This window comes from Carcharhinus amblyrhynchos, chromosome 1 (assembly GCF_965287045.1).
Source record: "Carcharhinus amblyrhynchos chromosome 1, sCarAmb.v2.hapA, whole genome shotgun sequence".
NCBI classification, from domain to species: domain Eukaryota; kingdom Metazoa; phylum Chordata; class Chondrichthyes; order Carcharhiniformes; family Carcharhinidae; genus Carcharhinus; species Carcharhinus amblyrhynchos.
Genome location: NC_137324.1, coordinates 110,350,380 through 110,373,520, shown reverse-complemented (window position 1 = coordinate 110,373,520; position 23,141 = coordinate 110,350,380). Strand labels below are relative to the sequence as shown.

Below are 23,141 nucleotides of genomic sequence, written 5' to 3'. Positions count from 1 at the left end.
GAGTTGGTGTGCATACACCCTGTAGTGACCTTGTGGCCTTGGCTGGCAATGGGTACCTGCTTCCTGTAGAGCAGCATGCAGGTGATTTTCCAATCCTAGCAGATGGAGTTTTGGGAAAATCGGCAGTGAGTAAATATTCTTCAACAGATGTGGATCTGTGTGCAACAAATTCAAAGCAGCAGCTGCTGCTGGATATCATGGTGAACACTCTTCCACTCGAGTGGAATACATTTGTGTTCAAGGTGAGTGGAAGCTTTACTTCTTTGTCTGAAAGATGTGCATCCTGTGACAACTTCATTTAACTCTGTTCAATACAGTGCTTCAGTTATCTGTAAAAGCCCAATAATGCCATTTCAATTAATGATCTTAAATCAAATCTGTTAAGTGGATAATCCGTGGAATAAAGTAATTAATGCTTTGGTCCAATAGATAATTTTAGGACATTATCTATTTGGTTGCCTGGTTGTAGCCATTTGTGTTAATGCTGATGGAATAGGTCCCTTTCTAGTGATGAGAAACATGAGGTGACAATGAAATCATTCACTATTAAAGAGTGTGGTAACCCTCATCACATCTACCTTCCATGGAACATTATCAGGCTACTTTTCAGTTTATGTTTGATGTTCTCAGTAAATGGAATGGACACTTTTCCTTGTTCACAGTTTAATTTTTGCCAAGTGAACGGAACTTTTGTGGGAGTGTTCAGGTGAGAGGAAAAGAGTGTGGAGCAAGTGTTTTATATGATGGTGAAAAAGTACAATTAATAGAAATGAAAAAAAGGCTTAACAAAGTTATTAAAAATATATTGTTCTACGGTGAAGGCAGAATGTCATCTGGTTAGGGAAGCATGTTTTTTTTTAATTAATGCATAACATGACATAAAATAAAAACCGAGGCTTTAGTTTTCGCAGTTTCTTCCTTTAAATAACTTCTCCCAAAAAGCACACTTTGTTGATACATGCCCCTATTGACTTTGATTTCCTTTCTTTAATAGATTATGTATTCAATTTATAGTTTCTTAAATCTCACTATGTCTTGCACTCTAGGGTAATCAGAATTGATTTGGACATTGCATCAGGGTAATACTGAACAATATACAGTGCATCAATAATAAGATTAAGGAGGAATTAATTACAATGAAATTGAAAAATTGACCCGTGCCTCTAACACAGATCGCTGACGTGACAATTTGACATTAAATACAGTTGATGTCTTCTGATCCTATTGCACAGATTGCAATGTCAGACTGAAACATAGTTGTGTTAATAGAGTATGAGAAAGCAGACCAAATGAAGTCTGGTAAAATGAACAAAGATCAAAGAGAACCCCAAGGCAGATAAATACAGTGAATTGTCAAACTGTCGTGACCACTTTACCTTGTTTATTTGACTGAGTTGCTGTCAATATCTTGTGGGAAATATAGTTTTTGTTTGTTTCTTCAATTAAATATGTCTCTCAGTGAGTATTCTGTTGGTAGAGTAAGCATTTGTTACTGCATCAGATGCAAATTGTGCGTATCATGTTAAAGTGTGGTCAACCTTTTCAACTCTGGGATGGGACATAAACCTAGGGATAATGGATTGGCTGCCTGTTCTACAAACTGCTTGATTTTACTTTCCATTGATCTCAATCGAAAGAAAATTCAAATGGGATCTATAAACAGCCCAGTTCATGTCCTTGCCCAACTGGTAATTCTTCCCGTGGGGCTACATTTCCCCTGGTGTGAACTGCAAGTAGCAAAGTGCATTGACCAGCCAGCCAGCTGATGGCCTCAGTGGAAGAGCTGGTATATTTTGTGGATGGGCCTCATTGCAAATAGATTGGCAGTGTGTGGGCAGAAATGAGTGCCCCAGGACAGCCTGCAGGATCCATTCACTGTAGTGCCAGGAGTTGAAAAACAGGATTATATTTATATCATAGAATCCTGGTTTGCAAATGAAGAGAACTTAATGTTGTGTGCCTCCTGCTGGATGCCATGTGGAAAGATTGCAGTGGTTACATTGTTATTCCCCAAAAAGTCTAATGATGACCATGAAACCATTGTCAGTTGTCGTAAAAACCTATCTGGTTCATTAATGTCCTTTAGGAAAGGAAACCTGCCATCCTTACCTGATCTGGCCTACATGTGACTCCAGACCCACAGCAATGTACTTGATTCTCAATTGCATCCGGGATGGGCGATCAGCGACGCCCACATCCCATGCATTGGTAAAAGAAAATTTTCGGAACACTGACCACTCCTTTTCTGCTGGGCAAATGGCCTCAAAATCAATCCAAATCCTTTACCTAAGTTCAGTAAGATATTGGTGGAACTTTAAGCCCACCCCCACTCCAGAGACAGGTTCAGAGGTGGAGTGGCTGTTTGTTCAGGGGGAGGATGCAGGGTCGGTACCCCACATCCTCCTTACTCCCAAATTCACTTCTGGGAAGGACAAAAGAAGGGTAACCTCCCTGCCTCGTATCCAGTAGGGGCCTCACCCCATCACTGCTGGAATTCTACCAGTGATATCCAAGGAGCATAGGGAGCTAACTGGATGTTCCGGTAGGGGGTGGTTGCAGTGGACAGAGGCAAGGGGTCCATATATTCAGCCTCTCTGTGCCCAATTGAGGGACTCCACATCAGCATTGTGGGCCCTGTGGGAAGGTAGCTGCTGCCCTTACTGTTGACGTTTTTCCTTTGCTGATGTTCCTCTCCCTGGTACCTCCATCCTGCCCCACTTAACTTTCTTCAGGGATCTGTCTGCAATTCCTTTCGAGACACCATCCACCTTGTACTGGGCTTAATTCAACAAGATACCCAATGCTGCCATAGAAGTTCTGTTTTCCCCTGAAAAGGATCAGTGAAGGGACAGGTTCTCATAGCCAATGGATGCCTTGAACATGAGAAATCTGATGTGTCATGCAAGATTTCCAGAAACTTGAGGCCACTTCCAGTCATGCATTCAGAACTGAGCTGTGAGCATACAGGCAAACTGTTCACCCTACACCTGCCTTGAGTTTTCTGTCGATGCTCTGAAGGAGCAGACAGCTGGCCAAGCCAGATTCCAGCCTGTACTGAACTGGCAGTGGAGTGAGACTGGTATGAAAAAAAACACAGGAAAGGATAATGCTAAACTTAGGCAATCATATCCCTTGAAGTGTTTCTTAAAGGATTTGTGCTGCTATGCAGGCAATTCTTGTTCCTGGTGTTCTCTTCTGCCCTGCTGCTTTTTTCCCCTCACCTCCACATACAGCTCTTATCAGTGGTGACTACTTTTCTAGAGTTGAAAATAGCTTAGGGCCTTCTTGAGTTTGTGATAGGTCTTAAATTAGTATAAAAACTCTTTCCTTTTTCTTCTTACTTACGGATAGTACAGAGAGGTTTATCCATAGAGAATGACATACCCTCTGCAGAGTGATTCTGAGTATGTGGACAGGTGAGGATTGGGGAAAAGAGTATGGGAATAAGGATAGACTTTGACATTATGAGGGTGAGTCAAGTGAAAACCACAGTGAAATTAGATGAAAAATGCATACCTTTGCTTCACCGTGTTAACTCAATGTTATTACAATTATGCAGCCCTTCTTTGAGACATTTCCCTGCCTGGTTAATGCTCTGTAACCACAAAACTGAAAAAGATAAATATTTATTAAAAACTTCCATCTCATTGAGGAAGCTTCAGGCCATTCCACATAATCTGCTCTGAAAACTCTGCTGCCATTTTGACAGCTATGACAAGTTCCAATACCTTAGCTAAGACAATCCAGAACATTCTAAAACAAGTAACATTCTAAATGAAAATAATCAATTTCCCCTGAATCCCAATGTTGACGGTTCTTTAAAACATTCCTACGCCTGGATATGGATATGCAAATTTGCCAAAAATGAAACTTCTTTCTTGGACAACTTGTCTGTGTACCAAATTTCATTGAAATCTGTACCACAGTTTTTGAGATATTGGGCAAATTTTACAAGAATTATTATAAGTGTCTAGCTTGCATTAAAATAGGAGAGTTGCACATCCATTTTTTGGATGAGTTTTCACACCCAATTTTGTACATATAGTGCATGGTAAAATGGTCTAGACCATTTCTAGCTGCTGCATGCAGTGGGCTGAGCTTAGTTTGCCAGCCAGCTTGTTACACATATGCAGACCTCTGGAAAGCACAGACAGAATAGCAACTGCAGTGGGAACTATTCAAAACATGTGCAATAGCAGCAGCAGATGTCTGAGAGACAGAGAGTTAGCTGTCAGGCCCCTGCTACTGCAGCCTCAACAAAGCTCATGAACCCAAAATTCAACCCCATTGCCCCCCCCCACCCCCCCCCATGCCCTCCCCATACCAATCGTCTGCAGAGAGGCAGTGGGGCCCCTCATGATCTGATCACCTGCAGAGTGGCAGCAGGCCCCCCTCCCTCCCCAGTTGGACAGCCCCTTTAATCCTTCCCCTACAGACCTATCCCCTATAAGCCCTGCCCCCATAGGCTGCACACCATAGGCCCCACCCCAGGCACTGCCCAATGGGCATTGCTGAGATGCTAGGCTGAAATTGCCAGGATGGCACTTCTTGCCCTCGGCCTCCCCAGGGGGTTTTGATGTCCTTCAGTTCTACCAGCGAGGCCAACACAATTGTTCCCTGTTCATGGGGATTAGGTGCTTTCCCCGCTGGAGGGAATCTCTCCCGGCTTGGCCATAAAAGCAAGAGAGGCCGGACGATAGAGTGCTGAGCTCATTAATGCCATGTAAATTAACACTGGAATATATTTAAATAATTTATTCAGCCACTCAGCTAGTTCTGTCGAGAAGCTGATCTCGCTGGAAATTTGGCTCTCGTAAGATCGCAAGGGCCAAGAAATCGGGAGTGATCCTGATTTCTCGACTCTCTCATGATTTTACTGGCTTGCTCCGCCCATCGATGGGTGGGGCTAGCTGGTAAAATTCGACCCATTTTGTTTCCAGAAAATTAGACTAACAGGCAGAAACATCAGCCTACCTTCAGTAATAGAGGTAAATAAATCTGTGAAGCCAGAAGTTGACAAACAATGTCTGGAGACTTTTCAAAGGTCTCAGATTCCTCACTTCTGCCCAAATGAGTGACAGCGGAGAGCAGCTACCATTGTCTTATTAACATTAGCAAAATGGTAAGATCTCCCTAGCCACAGTGATATCAAGTCAATGGTGACCTGAATGTGGGTTTTAGCATAATAACAGTGTAACACCTGCGTGATGATGAAGGTAGCAGGGGAACGTAAAGCCACAATGTAATACTCTACTGAAAGCCAATCAGATTCTCCCTGTTGAAATTGTTTTGTTTTGTTCTGTATTGATTGTTGGCTTACTGGCAGGAAATGTAACAGCAATGTGACCTCAGCTCTAATAGTTTAAAAAGAGTTCAATCAAATAGCAATGACAGCCCTGAACCAGCATAAAATTCTGGTTGAAGTAGTCTTAAACCGTAGTGGGACAATTGTCTGAAGCAATTGTCTAAAATATAAGTAAATATTTCCTCAGCCAGTGCAATTTTTCATCTTATTCCTTTGTATTTTTATTGTGAGGCACACACACACACACACACACACACACGTACTGTCTCTCACACTCAGGCAGTGACCTCTGTGTACAAGTTAGAATGCCCACAAAGGGTATGAGACCCCCATCCATCATTGGGGTTAATACCAGCAGCATTAATTGCCCACTTAAGAGTATCAGTTTGCAGTGCTGTGCAAAGTTTGTCCATGAGCTTTGCCACAGACTTAGCCAGGGTGAAAGCAGGAAGGCAGCCTGATCTCCCCTCGCCTGCACTACCACCCGCCCCCCCCCCCCCCCCCCCCCCCACCCACTCCATTCCACCTGATTAAATGCCCCCATGTCATCAAACTCACCATGGGTTGGACATTAAATCTGACCAAAGTGTTCTCCCCACCTCTGATTTCCCCAAAATGTTTGTAAATCACTTGTGATCCATTGGGTTCAAACAAAAACAATCAAAAGCAGCATACTGGGAATGGCACTGGACAGTAAGAACACAGAAATAGTGGAGAAATCAATTTCTAGAATAGCTGGGTTCAACGAGTCATTCACAAACAAATTGTTCATTTTAAGGATGCTCTTGAGCAATCTGATACCAAATTTAACTATCACAAAAATATCAGGAAATACAAAACATAAATACTCAAGGTAATGAAATAATAGTGTGTGAACACTCACGTTGACAGTGATGTACAATGATGTCGAACATTTCATTTCCTCTGTAGAATTTTCATTGCCTAACCTATTTGTGTCAGTCTTACATGCACTTTTCATAGTTGATAAACTATCACCAATTTATGTATACATTTGAAAAAAAAAGTGATCTTATAATAGGAATTTGCTGCAAACATACAACCAGTATTCAAAAATAACAGAGGAATTATACTCACTAAATGTTAACCCAATAATACAAATTAACATTGATATAATTCCATGCATTGGCACTTGCTGATTTACTGACATGTAATTATGCTATGATCCAAATCCAAACATTCTATCTGCTTAATTAACAGCTCTGTAATTGATTCTTCTAATTAAAGGGGAAAGTGGCTCTGGGGTAAGTTGCATTATTATTAAATACTTATCCCGAATGTTTTATTTCATTGATGAAACAACACAGTGGATGAACTCCAGTAATGTTAACCAGAAGGATTATCTTGGAATGTGGCCATGTCCCAGTCTTGGTGTCTCTTGGTATAGTTTGTTTGGAGGCCAGCTTTTATTAACTGAGTCAATAAGTCTCCAAAGTGCTTTATTCAGACAGATGAAAAAATATCAGGACACTTTCAATCAGTTGGTGTCAGTTGTGTGAATGCAACAATAACATATGACTCTTTGCCGAATCTCTTGATGATATGAAAACGGGACCAAATATCTGTGACATTGCTTACATTTTAAGTTTGATTCAATTACTGGAGAATATTCTGACTGTTTATCTTCTATCTTGAACTTAGAAAATCCAATCCACAAGAAAATACTGCCTCCTGCCTCCAATAATCTTTGGGAAATCAGTAGTTTAGTAGTCTTCATCTATCAAGTGGGCCTGGAAGCATCAATTTTCCATCCACCCAGTGTGACAGACTGACAATCAGCCAGATTCATTAGATTGAAAATCAAATAGTTATCACGAACTGCTTCACTAATGGCTATGCAATTAAAAAGTATAAGTAAAAAAAGTAATAATCATGCCAATTAGTCTTGTGGTGGATGCTCTGATGCCCCTAGCCATGCTTTTCCCCATTATGCAATTTCTAACCATACATGTTGAATATAGGTGCTATCTCATCCAGATGCGCTAAGCCTGCAGTAAAACCAATCTTCAAGTGATCAGTCACATGTCATAGATGGTTGTTAAAAATATATGAACTTATATATTGTGACAGGATGCCTATTCATCAGGGGAGGATTTAATTAATGTTTGCAGTTATTATCCCTGGAGGCTCTTCCTCCTTAAACACATTAAAGAAGTACCTCCCCTTTCTGTTTCCATTGTACTTCCAATGCAACAATGTAATTGAATTGGTTTTAGTGAGAAAGTTTAGCTTTTCACCCATTCTCAACCCATAAAAGACTTCTCCCCACTAAACATCCTTGTGCTTTTGGAACATTCTGTCTTACTGATAACACATTAGCCTCCTTTACCCTTCCATTCTCTTTATGCAGACATGAATATCATATAAGTGATCCCTTTCCTTTTGTCTCTAACTTCTATTAGTAACTTAGCACCAAGTTTGTGTGCATTCTGTTTTATTATACCTACTCTTTCCTCACATCTTGTTCCCCAGCACCTCAGTGCCTTTTGTTTATTTAATCTTGTGCTTCTTAGTAGTACCTGCAGGAGAAGATTGCAGCAGGTGGCTGTAACTCATGTGGTATGCAAGAGTCACGAATCTGAGATAGTCCTTGTCCCATGCTAGCTTTGTCTCTGGCATATTATTGTTTCCTCTCATATTCCTCTAATGGAGATGTGTTGGATTGGATATGGGGCTATGAGGCAGTTCATAGGGAGGATAATTAATTGTTGTGAACAAGCTGGGTAGCCATAGTGCGAGAAGGTGAATTGGAGACACTCTGGAGGTTGTGTTGCTTTAAGAAGGTGCAGTTTATGCCAGGACATTTTATTAGACAACTGATTTTCTTTTTCACTGATAAATCGTTGCTAATTTGCGATCACTCGTTGCTCAGTATCAACCAAGGCCAATTTCACCCCAGTAGCTTATTTAAAGGTGCTCTGACTTTATTTCCAGCTTTGGCACTATGAAAAAGAGCAACTTCTTTTTCATTTATTGATGCACACCATGCAAATTGCTTTGGGGAGGTATCAATGGATTATGCGCAAATGATAATATATTAAAGAAAACTAACTGCATTTTGGCATTTGTTGTGATTGCTCTCCTTCCCTCAAACGAAAAGTTGTGTTAAAAGCAAAATACTGCAGATGCTGGAATCTGAAACAAAAAAAGAAAAAGCAGGAAAATCTGAGCAGGTCTGACAGCATCTATGGAAAGAGAATAGAGCCAATGTTTTGATTCTGGATGATAATCCTGTTCTGTTTCAGAAATGCATCGGAAACGATGTTTCAGAACAGTGTTTCCGAAAGCTTGTGGGTTTACCAGCAAATAAACTTGTTGAACTTTAACCTGGTGTTGTGAGACTTCTTACTGTGTTTACCTCAGTCCAATGCCGGCATCTCCACATCATGACAACCTGATGTTAAAGCAGATTAATCACTGCACGGTAACAACAGAGACCTGGGAGTAGCCTCCAAGTCTCAAGTGTTGAAGATTTCTGAAGAGGTGAAAACTAAATAAAAACCATTTGTCAAAAAAATCTGTACCACAAAGCAAATGTGTGAACATGAAGAGCCCATTATGGTTGTGTTTTAGGGATTGCCTTGCCATTATAATGTCTCTCTGTCAGTATTTTGTTTTAGCTGTTTGGTTATTTTGACAAAAACAAAGCAATGATATTGTCTGCAGATGTGAAAGAATTGCAGAAATCACAGTAGTGGCTTTTTCTCATTGTTAACACTCTTGCAATGTGTACTTTTCATCCACATTTTTGCTGTGATTGTGCATTGGGGCAGTGCATTTACACATGACTGCACAGCGAGGATTAGAGTATCAGTCATGTTTTGGATGTTCAGTTTGATGTGAGCTGTCCTGAATCTATTAAATTCAGAGCCAAATCCTGACTGCCAAAGTAAATTATACATAAATAAAAGCTAAACCACATTTTTCTACTGGACAATGAATTTCATGCTCATCAACATTGAAGGATAAATAGTCTTGTAGAGTAAAACATATTTTTTTCACCAGATCTATTAATGCTCCTGCACATGACAGGAGAGTTACACATGAAACCAAGGTCTGTGTCTTGAGGATGGCTCCCATTCTTTTCAATATGCGAATACTTGATTTCTAATAGGTGATCAAATGAAAGTACTTCTTTTTATAGATGCCGGAAAGTATGTTAAGTTACTTGAATTCTTCAGCATTTTGTGAAATTCTGGGCCTGCTATATCAAAAAATTACTTAAATGATAAATCTGTATTGGGAGCTAATTGACTTCAGTGTATTATCAAGTGAACAATTCTAGAATTTGTATAATTTTGTTTGCCTAAACTGCAGTTTAACAAAATTATTTGCATTTATCCAATACCTTAGATACAGAGGTGGTGCCAGAGGACTGGAGAATTACAAATTTTACATCCTTGTTCAAAAAGGGTGTAAGGTTAAGCCACTAACCCATAGGTTAGTCAGTTTAACTTCAATTGAGGGTATTGTTTAGAAATAATAACATGGAACAAAGTTAAAATGTGGATTAATTAAATAAGGTCCGCATCGATTTGTTAAAGACAAATCTAGCTAACTTGATGTTTTTCATGTGCCAACTGGGAGGATTGATGAAAATAATGATGTTGATGTACTATATATGGATTTCCAAAAGGAATTTGATAAAGTGTCACATTATAGGCTTGTCAGCTATAATAGTGTAATAGCATCCTCTTCTGGCCATATGTGTATACATTGTCAAACTGGAAGTAACTAGTTTGTGAGGTATTTGCCTTTCCTTTTGGCACACTGTCTCTTTCTATTCTGAAAATGAGAATAGGATTTGAATTCTCTAGCTGAACAAAGTTGGTTAAAGGGGCTTCCAGCAAACTAGTAGAAGAACTGTGATTTTCTTTTTGCTGAAAAATAGTTTTTAAAATCCAATCTTGGGGACGAAAAATGTTTGTACATGTGGATGGACTGACTTTAGAAGATGACTATATCAACAGATATTATTGGGTAACTGGGAGAGTATAGACATGGTCGAGAATATGTTGAGTGACTAGATGCGTATTTTATAATAGCCTCAGCGATCATGATAGTTGTTTATCAAGCAGTGGGGGGAAGAAAAAGAGTAATTTTTTGATATAGCAGGCCCAGAATTTCACAAAATGCTGAAGAATTTCCTTACCCCAGTAGAGCCAAAAGGTATACTGCTGCCAGATATGTTGTGTCAGCTTGAATAACATTACGGTCCCAAACCATTGGAGATTGAAGAAAACTATTGATTTGGACAAGGAATCAGTGACCCAAGGGAGGACATTAGAGATGGCTTTGATAAGTTGCTGACATTGCAAAAGTTAACTTCCGATATAATTTGTCAAATAGCATTGTCCATGGACATGGAGGAACATGAGTTGAAAGAAGTCAGAATCAACAGCTGTCAGTTGTCTGCTGAAGTAACTGGACTGCAGCTGAATGAGCAGAAGGTCTGTCTGACAGCATTTAGTCATAACAGAGGTGCTAAAAAGTCCTGTTATCTGCACTTCTGCCAACACCTGGCACAAAGTTGTCCATTTGTGAAGACAGAGTGCTACAGCCAAAGAGTTGCCAAGGCGTGTCAAAAGAATGTATATGGAAAAAAGGCTGGCTGGCAGAAATAGCAGTCACTGCATGTGGTTATTGGACATCATAATTCAGTGAGGGATTGTTGAGTCGCATACAATCTGAAGCACAAGAATATCCAGTGGAAATTTGCAAGGCACTGTAGTCCATGTAACATTGGATGGAGCTCCAGTAAACATGGTGGTTGACTTGGGTGAATGAGTCAGCATGAAGCCTCAATTATTAAATTGTCAAAAGTTGACCTAGCATCTGTTGGAGAGGTCAAGCATAGAATTATGAAGTTATGGAGGAGAGAAAATCCCCTAATGGGAAGTGTCTCTGTTCCAGTCACCTGATGAAGGAACAGCATTCCGAAAGCTTGTGGGTTTACTATCAAATAAACTTGTTGGACTTTAACCTGGTGTTGTGAGACTTCTTACCCAGTCATAAACGAGCAGCAATGTGCAAAATTATTGTTGACATGTAGGATGAAAAAGTAGTCTTACAAAGAAGAAACTGGTGAACAGCACTTAAATTAACCTGTAACAAGCTTCTTTTGCATGGAAGCGCTATTCACAATAAAGGATCCTCAGATGTTTAACGAAGATGTCAAACTGATTCAAGGATATAAGGGCAACGTACAGATTCACAGGAATACCAAACCAGTTCATTGCAGGCTTCATTTAGAGTCCTCTGCTCAAAGGAAGAAAGTAGAGTAAGAGCAGAAAGAACTTGTCAGTGAGAACAGAGTAATTAAGCTACTCCCTTAGTGATAACACCAAAGTCAGATGGCAGTGTAAGAATATATGGGCTTGCAAGGTAAGTGTAAATCAAGTACTGGAATGTAATCCACCTCATACTTTGCCAAAAAATTGGAGCATCTATTTTCAATGTTATCAGGGCCAGTTTTTTTCAAAGTTAGTCCTGACAACCACCTATCCGCATCTTGAGTTAGATGATAAGTTTGAGTCATATTTGACAATTAACTCACACATAGGTCTTATCAGTTTCATTGGCTGCCTGTGATGTTTCTTCAGCTCGAGAATTTCCCAAGGTGTGATGAACCATATTTTGTAAGAATTCAGGTAGTATGCTAGTTTGATGTAATGCATATTTAAGTTACAAATATGATGTGGAGATGCTGGCGTTGGACTGGGGTGAACACGGTAAGAAGTTTCACAGCACCAGGTTAAAGTCCAACAGGTTTATTTGTCAAAAATTCCATTAGCTTTTGGAACTGGTTGTTGCTTTGTCAGGAACCTAACGAAGGAACAGCCAGTTCCGAAAGCTAGTGGCGTTTGTTACAAATAAACCTGTTGAACTTCCAAATAGGCAGGGTTATGAAGACAGGCTGAAATGAGTGCTCCATTGCTTGGGAAAGCATGGAGTTCAGACAAAGGTATATATGTATGACATACTCTGTAGAATATTTGGAACACAGGGTAGACAAAAATGAGTAACATCTACCAACACTAAAGTTCAAGCATTAAGAAATGTAACAGACCCTCAGAATATCTCTGTGCTCAAATCTTTTTTGGGTTGAGTGAATTACTATGGTAAATTCATGCCAAATTTGGCAACCTTTTCACACCTGTTGAATGAATGCTTGAGAAAGGATTTTTCATGGAAATGGAGAAGTGTGAAAAAACATTTCAATTGTGTAAATTGGTAGATGGAACAATGTTTGTATATTACAATGGATCAAAATAGCTCACGTGTTCCCACATCATATGAATGAGATGTTATGATCTTTCATGTTGGAAATTGGTGAGGAGAGACTGTTTGCATCTGCCTCACACACCCTCAGTGCCAGTCAGCAGAATTATGCTCTGACAGAATGTGAAGCGTTATCTTTGATAATTGAAATAAGAAGTTTTCATTAAACATGTGTACAGCTGTAATTTCACAATTGTAACTGACCATAAGCCACGGATGGCTATTTTGAAATTAAAATCTCCAGTACTTACTGTAGCTACAGCCTCAATGTAAAGATGGACTTTTGATTTTGCAATTGCTATGTGATCTTCAAGACTAACACATGAAGATGATATTGATAAAAAGTTTAGCATGAAGGTATCTTTGGTGACCAGAATTAACTAAGGACATAGTGGACACAGTAAAGCAATGTAGAGTATTTTGCTGATGGCAGCAAAACAGAAGCTGCCATCAGTACTTTATAACCATAGAAATGGCCAGCTTAGAGTGTGGCAGAGGCTGCACATTGAATTTGAAGAGCAACAACTATTCACTGTGATAGATAGAAATGGATTTAAGGGTTACTGAAGAATCAAACAACAACCAGCAAAACGCTAGATATTACGCAATAGTTTTTGCTGCTTGTAGAATCCCAAAGGAAATTGTGTCTGACAACGGACCTCAGTTGGGTTTTGTTTAGAAGAGTATTCAAATTTCGTGAGAACGAATGGGGTTCCAGTGCATCATCCTGGTTGAAATGAAACAGCAATGCACACAGTATAAATGTCAGTTACTTGAATCACAAACTAGCAAATTTTCGGTTTGTTTATCGTAAGACATCTCAGACTACTACTGTCAGCTGCATTTTTCTTAGAACTCAGCCATAGTTTATTTTCTAAAGACAGATTTAGCACAGTCAGTAGAAGAGAAACAATCCAGGCACAAAAAAACTAATTGTAAGGGTAAAGTGAGAGAAATAAGTCTGAAGAACATCATCATATGTGGTGAAGTGGTCACCAGGAAGAGTCAGGAAAATATGTGGTCCTCACACAAATTTGCTCAAAATGTTTAGTAGTGGGAAACTTCATCAACATCATCCTCACTTGTTAATTTTGAAGATCACATAGCAATATGTGTACATATAGATCATATTTTAGCTTCAGATGTTCATGAAAAGTTAGGACGAATCAAATGAATTGGATAGTTATGCTTGAAATGAGTTCAGATCCTAGTAAGTGTCAGACAGACATGTCTGATGAAGTGAAAATGTCAAATGAAAGTTAAGGTCAAAATCTGTCTTTGTTGGGGAAAACTTCTCCTTAAACTTTGGCCCGGTTAGATCCAGGTCTGTCCCCAGGATCTGAAAATTTTGATCAAGAAAGGTGGCATCATCTTAAGAATAGGAAACCAGTTGTTAAGTTTGATTTGCAAATAAGTGAAAAACAAGAAATGTATGGACATGGTATAGAATTTGAACATTATGTACCTTGGTGGGGAGCAGGGGAAGAGTATAACTAGTACTAATAATGCCCTCCTCCGGCTATTTGTGTATGGTTAAACTGGAATAAACTAGTTTGTTGGGTACTTGACTTTCCACGTGATATGCTGTGTCATTTCTGTCCTGCAAAGTTACTAGAGAATGGCAGAATAGATATGATGTTGGTTGAGTGACAGGAAACAGAGTAGTGGTAAACAGTTGTTTTTTTTCAGACTGGAGGAAGATATGTAGTGGGGTTCCACAAGGATCTATTTTAGGACCACTGCCTGTCTTGATCAATATTAATGATGTGACTAGGTTGTGAAGGGCAGCATAATTTCAATATTTGTAGAAAACACAAAGCTTGGAAATATTGTGAACTGTGATACACTTTAGGAGAACATTTGCTGGTGGAATGGGTGGATGCATGGCAGATGAAGTGGAATATGGGTAAGCATGAAATGATGCATTTTTAATAGGAAGAATGAGGAGAGGCAATGTAAGATAAAGGGTGTAATTGTAAGAAATAGTGCAGGAACAGAGACCTACATACATGCACAAATCATTCAAATGGCAGAAACTGGTTATTGAAGCATACAAAATTCTGAGCTATATGAACAGTGGCATAGAGTGCAAAAGCAAAGAAGTTATGGTGAACTTTTATATAACACTTGTTGGCCTCAACTAAATTGCGTCCTGTTCTGGACAAAACATTTTGGAAGGATGTGAAGACATTAGAGAGGGTGCAGAAAAGATTTCTAAGAATGGTTCCACGGCTGAGGAATTTCAGTGAGATGATAGATTGGAGAAACTAGGGGCTTTAGAAAAGAGTAGATTGGGAGGACATTTGATAGAGGCATTCAAGATCATGAGAGGTCTGGACAGAGTTGATGGGTGAGGCTGGGGGGTAGCGTGGAAGGAAGTTGAACTGCTCCATTGACAGAATTGTCAAGAACCAGAGGGCATAGATTTAACGTGAATGGTAACAGAACTAAAGACAACATGGGGAAAATTTTGCACAGTGGTTAGAATCTAGAGTGCTGAGAGTGTGGTAGAGGCAGATTTCAATCGTGGATAATTATCTGTCTACACTTCCTGCTGCCTTGGCAAAGCAGCCAGCATAATTAAGGACCCCACACACCCAGACATTCTCTGTTCCATCTTTTTCCTTCAGGAAAAAGGATACAAAAGTCTGAGGCATGTACTAACCGACTCAAGAACAACTTCTTCCCTGCTGCTGTTAGACTTTTGAATGGACTTACCTTGCATTAAGTTGATCTTTCTCTACACCCTAGCTATGTTTGTAGCACTATATTCTGCGCTTTCTCCTTTCCTTTTCTATGAGCCTTATGTTTTGTCTGTATAGTGTGCAAGAAACAATACTTTTCACTGTATGTTAACACATATGACAATAATAAATCAAATCAAATTATCTGTGTAGAAAGAAAATGCAGGGGAAAGGGTGAAGGAGTGGGACCAGCTGAGTTGCTTTTGCAGGGAGTTGACACAGACTGATGGGCCGAACGTTTTGTAACTATTCTATAATCACAGCCCAACATGTTATTATATTCAATTAATAACTTTAAGGCAACTTATGTGCTAACAAGATGGCCATTTGTGTGTAGCAAAGTCCCAGAAACAGTAACTGGAGTGAATAATGTGTCAATCAGTTTCTGCCTGCATGAGAATGTTGGAGAAACACTTTGCCCTCTGCCCTTTGAGGCTTGAGGGCTACATGGCTTACTCCTGTTCGCATGTATGGTGACACCCCTGAGTAGACAGGCAGGGCTTTGCTTTAACACCTTGTCTGAAAGATGACACCTCGAACAACTCAACACTCCCTCAGTGCAGCAATTTATTTCAGTCTATATTCTGTTGCAAAATCCATCGAATCTACTGCCTGTCTGACCCTGTGAAACAAAGGCGCTAACAACTGAATACATTTGACCCACTAATTTAGTCTAAATGTATGCATATTGTCCCCATTACATCAACACAGAGTCAACTCCTACAGTAAAATAAATGTCAGCTTTAAAAATAATGCAATATATTTCACAAAACCACTGATACTGGATGGACGATAATGTGCTTTGCTGATTACCATTGCAAACAGTTTTCCAGAGCGCTCACAGCAGCCTGCCACTTTGCTGCATTATATTGTACATGCATTCTAATCAGGGATAGTGTGTCAGTGTCCTTCCCTAGGTCAGAGTTGTTTACACAGTAGCTGGACAGAATTTCAGATTTGATGAATGATGTGATAAGCCTGCAAAGCATTCAGCACTCAGGGGCATGTGCGAGAACTGGGCTATGGAGATGACTGAGGCTCGAGATAGAAAAACAACAGTAGCTGTTGCGCATCACACACGATTAGAATACTCGGTATCACTTCTATGTCTGTACTCAATGCCAGCATGCCCGCAAATACAAATTGCACCTGCAGCAGAGAAGAGATTTTATTTCAGTTGAGCAGCTGGTATGATTTTGGTGTTGGGGAGGAATGTGGGGAGGCTCCCATAAAGGAGGGCAGTTGATCAGCAGCTCCTGTTAATGAACCTTTTTGCTCGGAGATCTGTCTTGCTACTCTGCAGCAAACGCTGAAGTCTTGGCTCTAATGTTGAGGAACTGGAGATGTCAGTTTAAAAGATGACTACTGAAGGGAAACAGTGTAATATTTTCTCAGGAGAGTTGGCAGAAGCATAGTTAATCTGAAAACAGATGTGCGACACTGGAGGAGGAAGCCAACTGCATTGAAATTCAAAGTCATTCATAAGTCTACTGGGCTCACATTGTTTTCATTCAGATTTATCCAGTTTAATTAACTATGAAACCAACCTGAGAGGCTGTATCTCTCCTGTTTTTAGACGATTAAAAAGCCTGCAGCATTACTGCAGTATAATGTAAGTAATGTGTTAGCTCTTCAGTCTACTCAGGAGGCTGAGAGCTCCCTCCTCTGGTAATAGAAGTTCAGACACCACAAGCAAGCAAATTCCCTGAATTTTATACTGCTGGTGAAGTCAATAATAAATGTTGTTGTTCTACATAGTTAAATGTGACTGTTGCTTTTAGGTCACTGCATTCATCAAAGGTATTTGACAAATGTTCTTGTTGAGGAAAAGGGGTGCCACGTGCTGGTGCTGTCACACTGGCTTTACGCACAGTGATGCCATAGTAGAATAGATGATAATCTCGGCTGCAGATCAGTTGGATGGTGAGCAGGGTGCCACACTGATGACTTTGACATACTTTTTAAGATCACAGGACAGACAACTTGATGCCAAATGCCAATGCACACCTTAAAAATGTTTTTGGATTCTATTGATTTAGGGCCTGATATACAGAGCTAATGGAGTATTTGCCTGTCTTTGTCAGCTCCCTGGCCCACCCAAATTAAAGGCATGCTGGAATACCTGTGGAAAAATCTAGGCTGAATTTTAAAACCCTCTGTGGGAGTGTTTCCTACAAGCTCTCATACCACCATCCTTCTACACATTCCCGAGGTCACTCCCATATTAGAGGGGGAGGGGACAGGTGGGCTGCCATCATACATAAATGAACAATTAAGTGCTAATTAGACTTGTTATTAAGCCAATTGACCTCGGAATACACCATCCAAACCATAAAACCGCATTTGGTGTTGACAGCAGGGCAGGATTAGTAAGCCCAATGTTTTATTTCAAGTTCATAAAGAATGGGGAGGAAGGAGGTCATTCTTTAGGGATTGTCCTTTGCCAATTGTGAAGTGCTCCCCACCCTCCCCTTGAGTTGAACTCTCCACTTCCTTCCAATCTGTTTCCCTCCTTTAAACCCAACCTCTTCGCTATACTGCCCCTCTCCCTAACCTACTCAAACCCTCCCAAACCTTGGACTTTCCTACTGTGAGAATTCAAGGTCTTGGGGTCCTTCCTTTTCCTGTTGACCCACAGCAGCCACTGATGCCTTCCCAGTTCTGCTGGTACTGATAGGGTGGGACTTCTGCACCAGAGAGGGCTGGTAGAAACACTTGAACCTCAATAATCCACCCCACAGCACTTTATGGCTGCCCACACTGATCAATGTGATATTTGGCAAGAGGGTGGGGAGGGACCAGTGTCTGGGTCCCCCCTGTATTATTCAGCCTCGAGTATTGGAGCTAATTTGCTTCTGTATTATTGTATTTACCATCAGTAGAGACTTTCGTCAGTTTAGCATGTTGAAGCATGTTGATGCTTCTTTAATAAAACCAGATCTGAAAACAAAGCCATGCTTTCAGGTTGATGATAAATAAACAGGTTCTAGCTTCTTGTTTCACTCTGATTTTATGGAAATCAAATTTTTAACTTGTCAATGAAATCATTTAATTTTTATTAATAAAAGTGAACATTCTGTGGCAATCTCCACCTGAAGGACACAGGCAGCAGGTGCATGGAAATTCCATCGGCTCCAAGATACACACCATCCTCACCCAGCTGGACACACATCACCGTTCCTTCATTTTCCCTGAGTCAAAAGCCCCGAACCCTCTACCTTCATCAAATGGAACACCAACTTCTGAAGGCAATCAGGAATGGTTGCAGACTTTCTCTGTCTCCCTTTTTCTCCAGAGTTACTATAACTGCTCGCAAGTCACCACAGCATAAATCTCTCTGCAAAGGTTGCTGTAGTGGGCCTTTAAACCCTGCAGTCAATCACAACCCTGACTCATCATCTCCAATTAACCAGTGATCCCAGACTCAGGTCCAAGATTTGATATATTACTTGGAAGTTTGACTGGAAGACCCTCCACTCTCACATTCTGGTTCCCCCTCTAGAGATCACCTTTCTGTCTATGCAAAAACTAATATTTCACTCATTTTGCTTGTCTGCTACATGCAGCAAAACAAATGCCATCATTACCAACCAGGGGACTTCAGGCAGTGGTTTAGTCACCTTTATCGGTTTTTGCCTATTCTCTTACTTTGTTCTAACAAGTCTACTGAAAACTGTTAAATTAAAAAAAAATTCTGAAAACATTTTTTGTTTAACTGTAAAATCTCAGTCATGAGCTGTTTTCCCCCCTATGGATTTTGGACAACTCTCTGCATCAATGTGTTCCCAGATGTCACTGTCTGCATAAGCAGATGGTTAAAGCAGTACCAGTCTCTCCACCTGTTTCTAAGATGGAATGATTGTTAAGTACAAGGACATACAAAGACGCTGCCTGACAGTTTGCTGTATATCTTGAACTTCACTTTTGAAGCTTACAAAAGCATCACTGGGAAAATGCTTGGACCTCTGTGTAGTGAAAGGTCTCTTTCAGTCCTGGTGAGATTACCCAGAGCATGTTCCTAACTGCAATTGGAATTGACTAGTCTTTTTTTGAAGTGCGCAGAAATTTGGGTGCGTGAGAGCTCCACACATGGCTGAAATTGGCAAGTGTTTTGTATTTGCATGGATGATTTGAAATACTGTAGCAGTTTCCTTCTGGCCGTCACAGGCTTTATTTCGAAATGATCAAATGATGCCTGTCAGCTGTTTAATCTCTCAGTGACTGCAACAGGCTGTCACCAAGATCTGCTAGCCGGTGCTCGTCATTAACACCAAACTTTGAAATAGATACTTCTGTACATACTGTTTTCCCTGGGCATTTTTTTCATTCCCAGAATATGAGATACCAGTTCTTAAATTATTTTATTGGCAACTGTTCTTCGTACTTCAGTGTTGTTAGGTTACTTTTTTATTAGCATATCTTCACACCCACAGTTTTTTCACACTTTGCGGCATAGTGGGGGGAGGTGATAGAATGATTCCTGAGGTGTTTGTCAGCCTGTTGAACTGTGATATAAACATTCCTTCTGTAGGCAGCACGTCCTGGTGTTGGATTGAAACCCAGAGCTTCTGGTCCAGTAGCAGTTGTGCTACCCACTGTGCCACAAGGCTTCTTATGTCAAGTTACTTGAGTTACAGGATAGCGAACAAAACTTAAGGGTGGGATCTTCCATCGCCCTGCAGTGTGATTTCCGGCAGTAGAGGCAATCCGCTGGTGGCAGGATCTTCTGAACCCATTGATGTCTGCGGGGTTTGCATGCCCCGTACCCTCCACCACTGGGGAACTTGCCATGTAGGGTCGCCACCAACAGAACCACATGCTCCCATCGGTGGGAAGGGCCAGAAACTTTTGGTCTAAGTCTTTCCTTAGTTGGCATGCACTTTTTGCCTATCAGGAGTCCGGTGCTTTGGTTTTCTTGCAGGGTCCCCCAATCATCTGCCATGACTCAATTGGAAAATTCACTGGTGCACTGGAAAACTACCCCACATTTTCATGTTTTATTGCAAACTTTTTAAGTTTTTAAAATTATGTTAACTGAGATGTACATTGTTTTTTCTGTTTTTATGCATTTCATGGAATGTAGCCTATATCACATTAAAAATTGAAAACCCTAACTTGATTGCAGATTCCTAAAGGCCTGATGTGCCTGAATAATGATTAATCTAATTGAAACTTCAACTTTAAAAGACTCAGCGAAGAAATATATGCTGCAGGACCAGCAAGTTGCTTGTATCTTAATGTGATTGAGAGGACACTTCGGTGTAAATTGACCTGGGCAAAATTGACACCATAAATTGGGCAGTTTTCTCAGGTCTAACATCTGAAAGGTGCTCAAAAAGGAAACTCCAAACTTTTGACTGTTTAAGATGGCTTGTTGAAATCATGAGGGAAAATGTCTGATGTTCACACTATTTAAAATATTGCTCTTTCAAAAAAAAACTATCAGAAAGGTTGGGGAACCAGGACAGAGCCTGTGATAGCTCTAAATTATGAAAGGCATATTTCCTTTGAAAAATATCTTATTTTAGCTCAGTGGGTTCTTGACAAATGGAGTCAAAATACTGTGCTAGAAATACACAAAGGATAGATGTTTATTCCCACAGATGTCTACGGAGATACTGAAAGGCTGCTAGTGTGAGCTGATAGCCTGCTGCCAAAGAGAAAATAAATTGGGCAACTGTTGACTAAAAGAATACAGAAAGTGAAAGCACCCCCCCCCCACCCCTCAGCCTTCCAGCACACAGATGGTACACATAAGGTATTCCACAAGATTGGATAAAGGCCAGAACCTCTAGTTGACCATTACAAACACTTGGGGTGGGATTTCCATTCTGGGAACCTGGACCACCTCAAAGCTGGGGCAAGCAAGGTAGGAGGTTTTCGACTGTGGTGTCAGAGAGAGTGAAGCAGATGATGGCAAGCACTCCCCAAGATTGGAAATTCCTGAGTTCCTGGCTTTTCATTGATGGAATTAACAGCTGGTATGCCCACTAGAAAGGGATGCATTGACCCAGCAAATTATGGGAAGGAAGGATGTTGCCTTGAGTTGAACTCTCAATTTGGGGTCTGTCTCATATTTTGGTCTGGAACTCTAAAGATGAACCCTAATCATTTTGTAAACTTGCTCTTTTAAAAAATACTATGGATGTGGGGCAATTCTGTAGGACCACTAGCCCCAGCCAGGAATCCCAACGACCCAGAGTGGGTGAGAACCTGATTACTACTGATTTAAATATATTTAAATGTGATTGCCAGATACTTTGGCCTCCCAGTATGTCTCCTCCACCTTCCCCACCCCTCTTCCGCCACCCGCCCCCCCCCCCCCCCCCAACAAAAACAGGACATTGAGGGGTGGGGGGTAAGGAGATAAGTACTGCTGCCAACTGTGTCCTTTGACCCCTCTGTTGCTGCCAGGTAAGGGAACTATGGGCTGGGGGGTGGACGGGTGAAGACCTTGGGGCTTGCCCTTGGCATAGAAGTTTTGTGGCTGGACTTCTCTTCCCTATCCTGGGAAACATGGTAATCACTCTTAGGATGGTGATTTCAGACAACTTTCTGTTTAAAATATTTATAATTTTCTGTATTCTGTAAAACCATTGATGTGGCTGGTCACTTTAAAATCCATGTCCCTGAACACTTGGAATCATTCAAAATCACAGCAGTTCTTCATCCTACAGAAGGGATTGTCCCTTGGTTGATTTTCAGAAGCTCCAAGTATTACCAAACCGCCTTGAGATACTTTGACAGGAGATGTCAGTTTCATTAGGCAGATCCCCTTGCTTTCTTTCATAAGCCCCATGTGCTCTGGACACATTTGAACCATTCTGAGTGACAGGAACTTTAAATTTCATGATGAAGATCCCCCTTTTAGCTCGAGTGAGCCTCAGCTGCTCTGAAAACTCTTAACACCACTTTGACAGCTCCAGAGCAGATCAAAGAGGGAATTAGCTGAGGTTTGTTTATACAAGGAACAGATGGTCCATTAGCTGCTAAAAGCTTTTCTGAGTGACAACTCCAAGGCAGATCAAACAGTTCATTGTTGATACAATTAGTTTGCATTCCATCAAGCCTGAAATGCTGCCTCTTTTGAGCTGCTGTTACTTCTAACTGCAGTTATTTTTTAAATAGGCTTTCTTTTTTATCTGAAGTGCCGACTTGTGTGCAACTGCTGGTTCTAACTAAAGTTTTTAAATGGGCTTTTTCTTTGATCCAAAGACCTTTCCAGGTGCACAATCTGACTGCCATTTTTTTTCTATGGCGGGTCTTTTTTAGCCTCTTATGCCAGAGTAGCATGCTTGTACCATCCAAGGGCTCAAAGCCTCCAGGCCTCTGGTGTGATCATAACATTCCTCCTGAAAAATAAACGGTGGCTGCTAGAATGTCCTATGGCTGAAAACAACCTCTAATTTATAGCTGGACAGTGCCCTGGTTCTACCCCCTACCAATGCCACCCTGGCAGTGAGAATGATTCAAGGTGAGATGAAAATATCTGACTTTACATCCATGCTACAGCAGCAGCATCGGGCAGAATTCTGCCAACAAGCCTATAGCAGGTTTAATGGGACGGTGGGCACAGAGAACCTGGAGAGTGCCAAAAAGTTGGAAACCTACTGACATAAAATCATGTCCCAATTCTCCCAAAGGCATGTTAATGACAGTTGCTCTCCCTGCTGGCTGGTGGTGCAAATGCAATTTGCACCTAATGAATAATTAAAACATCTGTCCATTGGCATCTCATCAGACCTTCCAATCTTGCACCACGCCAGCAGGAAATCATATTGGCATCAAACTCA

The 23,141-nt window shown here is 40.7% G+C and overlaps 1 protein-coding gene across 4 annotated transcripts in view; it reads left to right on the top strand.

The window, feature by feature from the left end:
* arhgap24 (Rho GTPase activating protein 24) overlaps window positions 1-23,141 on the top strand; it is a 619,498-nt gene that overhangs the window by 475,433 nt on the left and 120,924 nt on the right. Inside the window, exon 1 of one of the 4 annotated variants that reach the window (XM_080191121.1) lies at window positions 13-242. The exons of the other annotated variants lie outside the window; for them this stretch is intronic. The gene's annotated coding sequence lies outside the window, so the exon portion shown is untranslated. Of the gene's footprint in view, window positions 1-12; window positions 243-23,141 lie in introns of those variants that run through there. 4 annotated transcript variants of the gene reach the window in all.